This window comes from Strix uralensis, chromosome 12, assembly GCF_047716275.1.
Source record: "Strix uralensis isolate ZFMK-TIS-50842 chromosome 12, bStrUra1, whole genome shotgun sequence".
Taxonomy (NCBI): Eukaryota; Metazoa; Chordata; class Aves; order Strigiformes; family Strigidae; genus Strix; species Strix uralensis.
The window spans coordinates 20,665,963-20,680,295 of record NC_133983.1 but is presented as its reverse complement, the minus strand read 5'-3'; the positions used below and the strand labels follow the sequence as shown (position 1 = coordinate 20,680,295).

At 34.7% G+C, this 14,333-nt stretch overlaps 1 protein-coding gene across 5 annotated transcripts in view; it reads right to left on the bottom strand.

Annotated features, from left to right (window-relative positions):
- CDH13 (cadherin 13) overlaps nt 1–14,333 on the bottom strand; it is a 516,835-nt gene that overhangs the window by 205,292 nt on the left and 297,210 nt on the right. The gene's annotated exons all lie outside the window — the stretch shown is intronic.

Sequence of the window (14,333 nt, the reverse complement as noted above, 5' to 3'; positions counted from 1 at the left end):
CCTTAAACCACTTTTATTTAGTTGCTGCTGGTACTAGCATTATCATAGCGGAGTGTAATATAGATCCTGGATATCAAGTACCTAGATAGCATTTTTCTGTCTTAAAACAATGAACTGATGTCTCTTAGTGGAAGAATCCAAAGCAAGTTCAATTGATAAAGATCAGCGGAATGCTTCCTCATCTTACATTCACCCTGGCTTTATTCCAGGGCTTACTCAAAACCAGCCCAATCCTGCAAACGTTTACAATTCTTCTGACTGTAGCACTTACATAGCCTGTGGGAGTAAGAGCCTATTCTTGCATATAGAAAGGAACTCTATATTGTTTAATAGTTTGATTTGCTATTATATGCTACTGCATGAATTTTATTTTAATATCATGCAAATGCTGCGATTGCATTTTTATAATTGGTGCTCTACCCCAGAGGAGAGCTTTTTGAAGAGTAAAAAATGCTACCTAGGTGCTGAATCAGAGACTTTACTGAGAGTGCTTTGGGTAGCAGTACTTAGCTACGAAGCTTTCCAGCAAAGGTGCTGCAGGTGCTAAAGAATTCAAACTACAAGATCAATGACATTAATTAATGCTTCATGCAAAATAATATAAAAGAAAATGAAGTTAGTGAATTAAATTTGGAAAGAAAAGTCCTGGACAGAATCCAGCTGAGATACTGATGCCCTTCTGAAATTTGTGTATATTCTATCAACTGATCCAGACTTACATTATCTTCATATTCTGAATCAAAGGTCTGGTGATGTAGCAAGAATGATTTTTTGCTATGCTAAATAGTAATGGTTGCAAATTTCATCTCCAAAGACTTGGATTTGCAGCACATGGGTTTTTAGCAACAACAAGCCTGCATGATTTTCACTGACATTCCTACACCCGTTGATTTTACAATATGCCAATCTCAGCTGACACAAAGAATTGTCATTTAACAGGAAAACACAAAGAGTCCTTTCATTAACACTCCCTTTAACTTAAGTGTTTCAGATGCCTCCCAAACTTCTAAGATACACCACAGGAGCACAGGGTTGATGGCAAGAAATGACAGATAAAAAACTTTTAATAACTACCTCTTTAAAAATTAAAAACTGTTTTAAAGAAAGATACCGTATTTAAAATCGCCAATGGTAAAAGATAATGATTGTTCAACAAAATTTTTTAAATCAAGCATCACAGAATTCAGATTGTAAAAACATACTCAGAAACTGACAATGTTTTCAAAGCCCAAAGGAACTGTACTTCAGTATAGATGAGAGACTACAGCCTGGAGCAACAAATCAACATATCTTCATTTGAGAAAAGTGAAAAAAGTTTGTCCAACTCAATTCATAGAGTTGGGGTTTGGTTTGGGTTTTTTCAGCCCTGACCAATCTGGGAAAAACCTCTCTTACCTGCCTCTACGAGATCAAGTGCCCTTTTAAAGTCTAAAGCAGCAAGGCCAAGAAGTACTGTTTGCCTGTGTACTTAATAAAATTACACCCTCGAGTGGGGTGGAAGAAAATACATAATGTATATTCGTTGCAGAAGTAATCATATGACGCCATGGACAAACCCTACAGTGTACCACAGATTGTTTCATTAATTAAAGTAGCTTTGTCTTAAGAAGTGTGTCTCAATTTCAAAACCATCTTAAAAATAAATTTCCCTACTAAGGTTCCTAACAATGCTTTTGATGGTTACAATGGAAAGATATTAAAAGTAGAATGTACTCTTTACTTTTAAAGTAAACATCATATTCGGCTTTCCTCTTAGAGATTCCACAGAGGAAACTGATTTCACCCAGTAACATCAATCTCATTTCTTTGTGGTACTACACATGCACTGTCATAATGTTTGCACGGCAAATGTTGTCACAGAAGCTTGTTTTATTCAAAACTGCATTTTTTTATAGCATCTCTATTTCTTAAAACAATTACTAAATACTTCTATTACTCTTAAAATATATTTTACCAGCACTAAATTTTAGAGTAAAACATTCTGTATAGGCATACTGTTAGAGCAGATTTGGAGCTGGGACAGAACTGTCTGAGAAAACATACATTATTTCCACCAACATAATTCTTAGCACAAACATGGTGCTATACATTTTTAAAGTACAAGTAGTTTGTAAGTATAGTAAATAAGGATTGTGGGAAAAATCAGTTAAAATGTTTTAACCAAATTATTTTCTACTTTTAGTTTTGAATTAAAATTAATTTTGCTTTCATAGTGTTGATTTGTTATACAAAACTGAAAACCTGAAACTGAAGACATACAGTTTCCATCCAAAAACTGTAACACCCCTTAATTTTTTGTTTTCCTTTTTACTGGAAATCCATCAATATTTTCCATTCATTTTTGTCTACATAGCTGGGAGACAAGGGCAGTGCAGCTACTTCTAACACATTACATTCAAAGGAATGTTTTTCAAATTTGAACTACATAAAATCTAGTCCCACGACTCCAATATTGCAGTTTCATGAAAGTCAGAGGTGCATATGCTAATGTTGTGAGACCCGAGATGCTTAGAACCTTCCAGGCCACAAACAGCAAGAAATCATGTTGTCCCTGAATGGCAACATTCCCTTTTTCTACATGAAGAATGTATTCACTGCAAGTGAATGCAAAAAATATTCTTCTTCCTGTTAGAAAACATAAAATCCTGGCTCCCCATTTTTTATTCTCAACTATTTGCCTACAAAAGGCAGCAGGCCATTCATTTATATTGATACTAGCTTAAGATGATGAGGATAATAGTAATATTAATTGCTTTATTACATAAACAGCCCATGAAAGTTAGTGATAACGAAACATCTATATTTCAAATATTTCATTAGCTACATGAGAAAAGTGAGATTATCAGTCACAATTTTTTTTATTCTTATTAGCTACAAACAATCACTGCTGAAAAGAATTTGGAGGTTGACTTAGTGTTATAAACTAAAAGGGAGTTGATACTTATTTCTGAAAGCTGTTTGGAAAGTAGGTGCAAAACCGTGATATACTGACATGGCCAGTTAGTTGAAAAATTGAGAAGTGAGAGAATATTGTAGTGACAATTACACACCAGTGTATATCATACATTATGTTTTGACTTATTGACTATGATGGGATACAAAGGCACTTATACTTTCAGTCAGTATTAGGGAAGGAATCAACAATTCTGGAATTAGATTCAGACACAATCATGGCAGCAGGTCACTCAAACCAAGAGCTGGAATACTTAAGCAACAGTCGTATCACAGGGTTGCCAAGTAAGTTAATACATTTCAACACTACATTAACCATAACCTAACTCTTTCTTTTCTTACACTGTGATTTGACCCACAGTGTTTTAAGAGACATAAAGGTAATAATCAAAACAAATACTCTTAGCAGAAAAATGTGAAGGAAACTTATTAGAGCAATTACGGTACCAAAATATGTAGTTCTGTTGCACTTCTGTTACTACTGAAACATTTTGAAAGATTAGGTGAATTTATCCAGACTTTTTATATAGAGAAAATCAGAAAAAGAATTTATAGTGTTAAAAGTCAACCACAAAAAACTGTTCCACTTTGACTTTTTCTTATCTATTGCTTTGAAATTACTTTAAAGTTGAATTAATTTAGATTTATTGATACAATTTTCTTCGAGGTCATTTTCTGCATTTACTGTAACTGAAAAACAGAGCCAGATTTCAAACTCTCAAAATATTTTTCAAATAGACCTTCATTATCCCAGTCATTCCTAATTAGAAAACAGACACAAATATATATATATGCAGTGGCTTCAAATATTTTATTTCCGGCATCTGTTTAATATATACATTTGATGTTCGATAGAATCCCCTTCACAGCAGCCATTGCTACAAGTGAATGGTTTCTAAATTCTACCACACTATCTATTGCATGTTTTTCCACTTTTTTTAACAATAAGTATTCCTGAAAAACATTTGGAAACCACTGGTGAACGTATTCACCATTCAAATGTGGCCCTCCTAACCAACTGGTTCTCAGCTACTTCAAGTGAATATAATTATGTTTTTTAGCCATGAGACACCTTCAGAGTAATCCTCTGTGTTCTGGCCAACACTGTGGTCATCATGTATTAAACCCTGAGAAATTACAGCGCTTCTTAAAACAGCAAAGGGAATTAAAACTCAAGTTGTTGACTGGTCAGTGATCCTTAAATGGGGTTTTTTTGTTGTTATCGTTTTTGTCTGTTTGTTTTCCCCTTCTAGGTTTAGAGTTTTATAAAATAGTCTAACTTAGAACCACGTAAAAATTATAGGATATCCTTTTGATAATAATTGCAATAATGATAACCATATTTTACTGTTGCATGCTTAAATCATAATATTGATGAGCTTCATTTGTATTCCAAAAATCACTGTCTTCAATATGTATCTGTTAATATTTTCTCAGATCCATATTTAAAAGACATTTCTACTGGGAGTTTCCAACATATACCAGCAGAAGATGGATGGAAAGTAAGAAATCTGCACCACTGTGAGATTTCACCTTCAACCTATCACATTTCTTATGTGCGATTCTAAGCTGACAGCAACTTTGAGTTTTTTCTCCCCTCTAAGAAACGCAATAATAAGCTTTTCAACTTTACCAGAATATTCTTGAGGTACAAATGTGTATTTTACTTACTTTCAAGCATGTTAGTGCTGCTCACTAATAGGAACTTGATTTCTAAAAATAAATGTAATTTCCCATCTATTTTTGTGGACAGCCATGGAAAGCTTCTACAAAACGTATGCTTGCATTTAGTGCAACTATGTGTGCAAATGAATAGCTGCATGCAAAGCTAGACACTTTCTGTACTTGAAAGACATAATCTGAATGAAGAAATCAACGAGTTACATTTTCTAGAAGTTTTGCTCAATATATGTAAGCCAAGTGAACTATCTTGAAAATTTCTATAAAGAAAAAAAAAATCACTTATAATACTATAAAAAATAGATTATCTATCATTATTTCTTCTGTTTACTTTTTACTGTTTGGTCATTCTCACTAAGGTTCCTTTTGCTATCACAATTGTTTTCAGTCTTCCAAATGTAATGTACAACTATCCTTTGACTTCATGGGACTAGAGACAGCAATTTTAGACCCCAGGCACTATATTTAATGGTGGGAAAAGAAAGACTGTGAGGACATGAAATGAAAGAAGAAATGGGAGAATAAAGCAAAGAAAAACATGAACCTACAGTTTAAAAACAACATCTCTTTTCTATCTCTCTCTTTTTTTTTTAAAAAAAAAAAAGACAATATCTATCTGATAATATCTTTCAATACTATTGGGAAAAATAATCAGATTACCCCGCAAGGGAATAAATAATCCTGCCTCTCTGAAATGATGAGTTTTCAATTCAGTTACGTATCTCTTTCACAATAAATGTAGTATGGATCTGTCTATTGACTGATCCTGGCATTGCATAGTAAGGCAAACAAATCTTGCCTGCACTGACAATTTATAGGCTTTCTTCCATTTAGCACTTGGAGTAGTGGCCACACCACAGCATTACTGTCAAAGGAAATGATGTCCCATTGTTATAATACCTGGTAACACAACTCTAGGATTTACGTCCAGTTGAGTGAGAGGACAAGGAAGGGGGTGTAAGGCTTCAACTATTGTATCTACTGCCATCAGTCTCCAAATCATATAATAAATTTATGGCACATCATTGCAAGTTGTGAGGATTTATCACCCTTTTCATGCACTCTAAAGGACTTGAATGAAATACAGCAGTGTGGATGCTGACAGTCCACTGACTTAAAGCACAACTCGCCATACAGGCTGCAGGGCTGCTGGCCTGCAAATAGGTGGTGGGAAGACAATATCCAGAAATGGTGATTTAGAAGTATATCAACACAAACGGAGGTTTTATACCACTAATAAAGGCTATCGAGAGGGCTGAGCCATTCTCCTCCTCTGCAGTATGCCCCACAGCAATGCATTTATTCAGATAAGATTTTCCTGGCGCTACAGTATCTTCCAATTAATTGATTATATGGATGAGGTTGTCTCATGTGGCCAAACTGCTTGAACCTTTAAAGCTCGTTCTTCTCTCTTCTGAGAGGACAGAAGTAGATGCATAAAACAGGTGCAAAAGCCCAGCTGCACAAGCCACTGGTAAAATTTATTAATGCATAAGTTTCCCTTTGCAAAGAATTACACACTGAATTACACAAACTCACTTGAGACCTTGTTTTTCAGTACCCAGCAAGGACTCCAGCATTTTTTTAAAAATTCATTTGTTCTTTAATTAAGAAACATGCTTATTTTTATTTAATGAACCTGGGCTATAATGAGCCAAAAGAGCTAACCAACACTGCTTTCACTGTTCTGTGCGTGGAAGTATGAATACTGTACTGCATGAAATGTCCAAGGTAGAGAGACCGTAATGCTTTTATAACCTTTAACATGAGGCATTAACGCTGATCTGGCCATAAGACTGATTTTTGATATATCATTGTGTGTAACTACAGAAAAGCAGATGAAAGCTCATTTTAGCAGGAGAGGCAGTGAGCAAACAAATCATTTGTGCAGTAAAAAGAAGAAAGTCAAAGGGAATTTTCTGTCTGGTAAAGAAGAGGGTGGCTGATCATTTCTAGTCCTCTCAAACAGACCAGTCATTCTGACCTGTGCACCTAAGACTGGTCTGCAGCCTTTTCTGAGTCTAACCTATTTCTGTTGAAAATCAAGAATAATTGAACCCTGGAGTGAACTGCAGAGTCCTGTTTCCAGACAGTCATATCACATATCCAGTTTGAGCGAACTGCTAATTGCTACACATGAGATTATTTTAATTTGCTCAAAATGTACTGGTTTAACCACACTTGCACGGCTGGGCACCTGTTAATCACTGGATAATACTTTAATGGGTTATTCCTCTCAACTTCTTCCAAAAAACACGGGCAGATTAGACTGGATGTACATCTTTGCCTGCCATAATATAATATATTATTAATAAATACATTTATTTTCTTGTCATCATGTACGTATACAGTGTATATGTAGAACATACCAGGATCCCTAGGCCCTACTAAAAGATCCGGTAAGTATTTGTGTGTCTGTATATGTTCATCTCTCTGTAATGTATACATATCATATGTATATGTAATGTATAAAAATATACATATATACATACACACAATACCCACATTCATATACAGCTATATTTTATCCCACACAGATTTGAGAACAAATTCCTACTGGGATATACAAAGCAGCTGTGCATAATTAGCCAACTGGCTTCTGCTTGGCTTCTGTTTGAAAATTAAAATATTGACATTACAGATGTTTCTACCTAGTTCACATCCGTTACATTTACAGGCTAGATTACAAAAAACTTCAAGGCAGCAAGTGCATTTTTGCTGAAATGCAGATGATTAATCCTAAGAAAAGATTGCTGACAGTTTGCCATCAACAATTTTTAAAGTATGCACAAAACTACACACATTCATACACAGAACAACATAAAAACTGCAATGCTGAGTTATACCCAAAGCCTAGAATCCCATCTCCAGCAGTGAAAGACTAGTGAAAACGTACGTGAAAAAGGCTTGTTTTTCCAAAGATAGACTTTTCTGTATTCTTTTGTTTTCTTTAACTCAGAGGCTTCTAGGTCACAGTCTCTTTAAGTCCTAGCATGCTGAATAACCTAGTTGCTTATGAATTTTTCTCCCTGAATTTATCAAATTCCTTGAACCAATTTGTATTTGTTTTCTACAACAGTTCATAGCAGTGTTTCAGAATTAAATGTGTAACATATGACATTTCAAACCTCCTCTTATATTGAAGTATCTCTGCAGGAGACACCGCTTCGAATCAAAAAACCTCAGGTTCAAACATCTAATTTTGAGATATTTTCGAGGTGGATTTACTGAGACATTTCAGCTTTGCAGTTCAGATCTATATATACTTCTAAGTTTTCTACTGCTGACTTTTAAAAAAAATATTAATATTTTAATATTAAATAATGAGCTCACTCATTACATACTTTAGCAGCCAACAGAAAGAAACTAAAAATTAATTGATAGGGCTTCAAAAAATTTCTAAAGCACCATCCATAAAGGCAGGTTCTAATGAACACTTAAGTTTTCAACAGTTCTTTTAGTCAGAGCTCTGGTTTACACACAGGATATAAAGATAATATAAACGTCTTTATAAGCTGTTGTTTGTTTGTTTTTAAATAAAAAGAACAAATACAAAAAAATCAGGATGAATTCTTCTTTTGCTTAGCTTGAAAGAAAAAAAGTAATTTGGATCATATCAATATAATAAATACAAGATAGGTGAAATACATTCCTCGGGGCTAGCAGATCATGTTCACCCAACTGGGACCAAGACATATAGCAGGCAGGCTATTAAAGATTTAATTTATGATGTAGTGAGACTCCTATAATTAAAATTCATAACAAAATGCAATATTTTGCACATTGCACAGTGTCCAGAGACACTGGCATGGGTTGCCCAGAGAAGCTGTGACTGCCCCCTCCCTGGAGGGGTTCAAGGCCAGGTTAGATGGGGCTGTGAGCAACCCGGGCTAGTGGAAGTTGTCCCTGCTCATGGCAGGGGGATTGGAACTAGATGATCTTTAAGGTCCCTTCCAACCCAAACCATTCTATGTTTTTATTTTCTAGTATTAAAATAATCAAAATTCCTATATCATATAAAGCATTTCTAGAACACACATATGCAAGCTTCCATCATATGAAAATTAAATGTTAGTTTCTTATTTTCCTTGGTAAACCTAGTGGTAATATTTTTTTTTTTTAAGCTGAATACCCCAGAGTTCATCATAATTCTCTTATTACAAGAAATGTCAAAAAGCATTCATAAGTATTTCATTCTCCTTATACACTGTAAGCAGAAAACCATTTCTGCTACTGTCTTGAACTCATTCTTTTCATAGTTTTAAGGCCATCATCAGTGACAGCAGTATTTCAAGCATGTGCCTTTACTTAAAGTACACTTTGAAACCCATCAAAATGTACCTCTCTGTTTCAATTACATTTTTCTGCAATTCTTATTCAAACATTCTGGATTTTATTCTCTTTATGGTCATGAACTCTATCTACACTCAAACTGTTTTTCAAGTATTTGCCCCAGACTACTTTGCTTAGGAAGCAGTTTGCTTGGTGAAATAGTTTTACACAATGGTTGCATTCAACTAAACCAATTGCAGATTTTCTGTGTGGAAACTCAAAAACTTTGTAAATCTCCCTATCATACTTTGAGTAAAATTCAGCACAGTAAGAATCATCAGCACAATAAATACATGCAACCCACACCCTACTTGCGCTAAAGGGGTGTTGACACCGTTTTGTTTTTCATTCTATTTAGAATCTGGTATCCTGAACTACCCACTCCAATTTACTCTTCCAGGAAGTGTATTTTTATTTTTAAAATACATGCAATGCATTAAAAAAACCCCTGTGAATGAATGTATGTACATGCAGAATGCACCAGCTTTCGTGACGAGAAGAACTGAAGTATCATCTTAACACTGATGCAGGGAGAATCAGAAGCCACTGGGAAATTTCAGATACTACTTTTACCTAGATAAAAAGGAAGGATACCCTTTACCTGTTCTCTTCTATGACTGTGATTTTTTTAAAAAAATTTTATTTGTAATTTCAATCTTTTGGTTAAAATAAAACCCCTAAAAGCACCCTTCTATTTTCCTCCACGTTATTGGATTTATAGGTCGAAAGGAAGAAGGAGGGCTGGAGACTTCACCAAATTCAATGAAATTCTATTCATTGTACAACTTTGATAATCTTCTTATTCCACAAACCAGCAGGTATTACCAAGGAACAAAACCCAACCACACTCCAGAAGATACTACCATAATATTTTACATGTATCAAAGATGACAACAGGTGCATATCAGACAAAGAGGCTTTATATATCCTTGCCACTTTGCTGGCCAGCCTGACCATAGTTTGCCTTTCTTGCTATCTTTTGATTCTCATCTATCATATCCAATCTCATTTATATTCATTTGTGCACTTGTTATTCCTTGTTATTGTTAGGTACAGAAAAAAAAAACCCTCCTGGCAGGGTGCTTTTGATAAGAAGCCACCATCTTTAGAAACAGTTTTCATTTATCTGAATCATAGCCATGCCCTGTTATACAACGCATAGCTATCAATGATACTTCAGACCCTTCCTCATGTTTTATCCATTTTTACAAATTATTATTTTATGATACTTAACAAGCCTCTAGGCTACTCTTCTTAATTCCTTCCGTTTCCTCTCTAAATGTCTTCAAATGTCCCTTTATTTCTAGCAATTATTTATAGACATCTATCAGTCCCGGTTTGGGGCTCCCTGGCTGGAATGCAATGTATCCAGGCTATTGTGCATCATGGAAAACGAGTTACTTTTTGTAAATGCGATTCTCAAGCAATTTTCCCCACCACTGCAGTTAAGATTTTACCCCACTGGGCTTGCAGCATATTGTTACAAGTCACATAATGTCAAATGTGTTTAAAATAATTTCTGTTAACTGCCTCCAGCAAGTGAAATGAGATGGCTGCCAAGTTCATTTAATCAGCCTTCACTTTCCAACTTTTAAAGAGTGAGATGTCCAAATGTTTCTGCCTGCCTATGTAATCCATAAGATTACAGTCACTCTCATTAATGTACTGAAGTAAATCTGCAGCAGGACACAGATTCTAAACCCTAGAGTTGGCAGCTGGATAGATCAGAGATTATAGGAAATAAACTAGGTCATAACTCATAAAACAAAAACGTGAGAATTCAGCAGTACAGTTAACACAAAACCCATTACAGTCAGTAGAAAAACTGGCATAGGTGTCACTGAATCAGGCTCAACTATTATTTTCCTGGTATATATATGCTGACTTCAGCCTCACAGAGAAATTAGTGTCTTAATAAATAAAAAAAAAAAAATGCAAACTATTTCTCTATTGGTATTTATTTATTTATTTATTAAATAAATAGCCACCAAGTTCACAGTTTGTCCAGGAAAAGACCTCCTAGTAGAAATCTGAAAACATCTATGGTCACTTTAAGCATATATTGGAGTGTACTTTTGTTAGAATTTGACTCCAGGCTATTTCCAGGAATATGACAATTTTCCATGAAAGCAGCTAATTAACTGTAACTAACTATATAATGAAATTTCTCCAGGAAAGATATATCAGGAAAGAAATATATTACTAGATCACCTACTATTCACATATTTTTATCATTAATTATAAGCCGCAGCATGCCCCAGCTTGAAATTCATATGAGTATTTATTCACATAATGCATATACAAGTTTATATTCTCAGTAATTATGCCCAGGTATTTGCCTCTCTAGTAAAGTGATGACACACAAATTGCAGATGTCCAAATAACCAGTGGGATTTACTGTGAGTTCAAAAATCACACACACATGAAGAGGTGAATGACCTTAGTAACACAGAAAATGTGTTAACACACCACAAAAACACATCCTCTCTGGGACTATGCACAAAAGATTCTGTTTTCTTCTGTTTGTTTTATTCTGTTTTCTTCTTTCTCTTACTTGTACCCATCTCCAGTGGCAGAGAAAGGAGGGTCCCCTTAAAATAGGCTTGGCACAACATTTCACTGTAACTTCTGTGTCTTTCCCTAATTAAGGAACTAAACCTTCAACTCATTAAAGAGTAAAGTCATTTTGGAAAACAATAAAAAGCTGGAACATGTGGCTTGCAGCAACATCACGAAAGTCCAACACAAACATTCACTTGAATATTAAAATTAAGATTTATACATTTAAGTTTGTGATGCTCTCTCCAAGACTTATTTATTAGTAAATCTCTGATATTTCTGATGAATAATAGACAATGTGTAAGTACAATTTTAGAGCCAATAAATAAGTAGAAAGTCACTAGAAAACTCCATTGGGTTTGTGACTACTGAAATTATGGCCCCACAGGAAAACACACAGGAACCCAGTAATGAATAATTTAAAACAAGATAGTAATATAAAAATCCCTTAACAAGGCCTCAAAATCCTTTAGACAAGTTTCACAGTCCAGTATATCTATAGCTTTCTCTACATAATTAAACATCTCTCATCATTGAATTATTGGAATCCATGGACATTTACAGTCTGACTCAGTGATCATGAAGACAGATACAAGATATCTATATGAGCAGTTTTTTATTTTTCAGCAGAAGACTATTTCAGTAAATGGGTTTGATTCAGAGCTTGAATGAAGATGAAGGTGGCTGTGATAGAAAATAAGGTTATGCATCTAATGCAATGCCTTTCTTTTGGAACTTCAAAAAAGAAATACAATACAATTTTAATACAAAAAGAAGGAATCAGGAATCATACATGCAAACACACGCACATAAAGATTTCTATCAAGCTGTGCAGTGCAACTATTGATTGGGAGCAGCAAGACAGCAGAACCTGATGAATAATTTTAAGACATATACCATAAAATTTGAAGAACTATGGAAAACAGATGTAAACAACATGAAACCTTGGTGGACTGGATGTCATTTGCATAGAGAACTATGACAGATTCTAGCTAACACTGATTCTACAGGTTCACTTTTGCACAAAATAATTTTGCAGGTATTGGTGTTCTTGACACCAGGAAAATGAGGTTATGAAGTTTAATGGGATGAATACCTGGGGGAAAGAGGGAGAGGATAAGAAAAAGATAAAGTTGAGAAAAATTATTCAAGCTTTGACTAACAGGTAAGGTATTCAAAATGCCAAATGCTACATGGATAAATACCAAAGAGCAGCAAGAGAAAATGGATAGAAACAATTATAGAAGAATTCACTGGAAGTTGGACTGAGAAACATGTCTACTGAATCAGAAACAAACTTCAATAGAAGGAGGGGAAAAAAAGGAAAAGCAAGGTTAAGTTTATAGATGAGCAAAAATAGGGAACTGCCAGTTAAATAAAAAATAAAAATCCTTCGCAGAGAAAAGAAACTTGCTATAGAGTTTGAGTAAAGAAAGAACATACAGCAGATAACAGTTAAATATTGTCCCATAACCTGGAATTAACAAAGCTAAACATTAAACTAAATATAGTTTGGGAAGGACATGTCATACATAAGAGGTATAAACTTCTCTGATGGAGAGAGATGAGGCCACAAAGTCTTTCAGGAGCTCACAGCTCATACCCAGAGTTCATACAGTACCAGCAGGATTCAAGCCTAAACACTGCAGAGTTTGAGCTGTTTGGCACCACTTTTACGGAAATACTGGATTTAGGGGTTGTGAATCTACTAACACTACTCCATCCTACTCAGCGGTCTAGGAATGTGTATCTAAATGGTCATGACAAGAAGATTTAGTTTAAAGGCAAGCGTAATAAAGTTGGTCCCTTGATCCCATTAGAAAGTCACACTCTGCTACATACTATTGACTGTGCAAAGGAATCTCTGACATTCGTTAGCAATGTATTTTCAGTTAATTATTAAATTATTGTTACAACACAGGGTGAATGGGAAGTGGGACAGTTTAAGGAAGTTTCTTTTGAATTCTGAATAAATGATCAATATCTGAAATAAATTAAGAATGTACTAGTGACCTACAACAAAAAAGAGTTAGTGTTCCACTTGCAGCCGTACTCACAAGTATGAAACACATTTCTTGTTTGAATGAAAAGATCGTCAGTTGGTTCATTACAGGCTTGTCGCAAGGACAGTAAATGAACATTTACCTGGAAACACTTTTTAATCTGATTAACGAGCAGCTCATAATGCATTTCATACCTACAGCTTGTCAAACACTGGCAACTACATGTGAAAATCAAAACTCACTGAAAAGGTTACACGATTTCTAGAAACTACATAAATAATAAAATAAGGACAAAGAATAACTTCTAGTCCTATCAATATGTAAAACAAGGAAGTGAAAGGTAATGTCTACCCTTGTTCAGAGTAAACAGAGCACATGTCACCACATTAAGCTTCAATGAATATTAAATATTCATAAAAATATAATATACTTGATTCCAGCTTTTTTTTCCCAAATATTTCAGGATGCCTATACAGCCAAAACCTTATGTCTATACTCACTGCTTTAACTGTGTAAAGGAGGATAAGGCCTTGTGTTCAATGATGTATAGAAAGACATACAAATATATAAACCACAAGTCTCATCTCAATTAAATCACTGTCACTCCACTGATATTAATAACAGCTTCTACTGTTTTAGATTTCTTTTACCAAGATCCAGGTTAACTCCATAACATAACCTGATCATGCAATTACTGCTTATGAATGCAGTGGAGATACGTCTCAAGTGGAATGCAACAGCTGTTTAATAATTCACAATAAAATTCACAACAGCTGAGGATAACAGTTAAAGAAAACTAATTCAGCC